Source organism: Naegleria gruberi (genome assembly GCF_000004985.1).
Source record: "Naegleria gruberi genomic scaffold NAEGRscaffold_290, whole genome shotgun sequence".
NCBI lineage: Eukaryota > Heterolobosea > Eutetramitea > Acrasida > Naegleriidae > Naegleria > Naegleria gruberi.
The window spans coordinates 2,896-3,724 of record NW_003163080.1 but is presented as its reverse complement, the minus strand read 5'-3'; positions in this window follow the sequence as shown (position 1 = coordinate 3,724).

Here is an 829-nt window from a genome sequence, read left to right as displayed (position 1 = left end):
GAATTGAAAAAGCTTTTTGCAGAAGAAAAATAAACTATTTTCATGACTTTACATTTATTTACATTTATTTACGTTTATTTACATTTATTTACGTTTATTTATATCAAATAATTACAAATAGTAACGTCTTTTTAAGTTTATTTACGTTTATTGAAATATTAACGTTTATTTATATATATTACTATTTGTTGAATAAATTAACAGTATTTATTATTAATAAAACCTAGTTTAATGTTTAATCATAATGAAGCAAACAATTTGTATTAAATAATAATCATTTGATACATAATAATACATAATCTTCCGGCATGGAATAATAGGTGCCTGCAGTATTTATTTTTAAAATACTGCAGGTATTAATTATCAGCCGAGTTTTTTTGTACAGCCATCGCTGGGAGGTTTTTACCACCCTCTCATTTTAACACCGCGTATCTTCCTCTGCAATTAATTTAAAAACTTACGGAACTTTAATAATTCCTTAATTGTTAATTGACCAATTTTGTTCACTTCGGAATAAGAAATAATCATAAGGTAGGAGTAGAAAAGCCAGAGTCAATGACCAGATTTTCCGGTCTCTCATCCAAAAATAAAATTTTAAAAATTAAAAATAGACTATTTTTAATTCCGAAATTAGAAGTAAAAACCAGACCGGAAAAGTCAGACCGGAATTTAAATAACAAATGGATTGATTAACAGCAACCAAGAAGAAGAGGGGTAGAAAACCAAAATCCTTCTCTCAACCAAACCAACAACTTCATCCACTCAAATCTCTCCTTCTCAACCACTTGCTACATACAATGAATCCAACAAAACAAGCAAATTTAGAAGG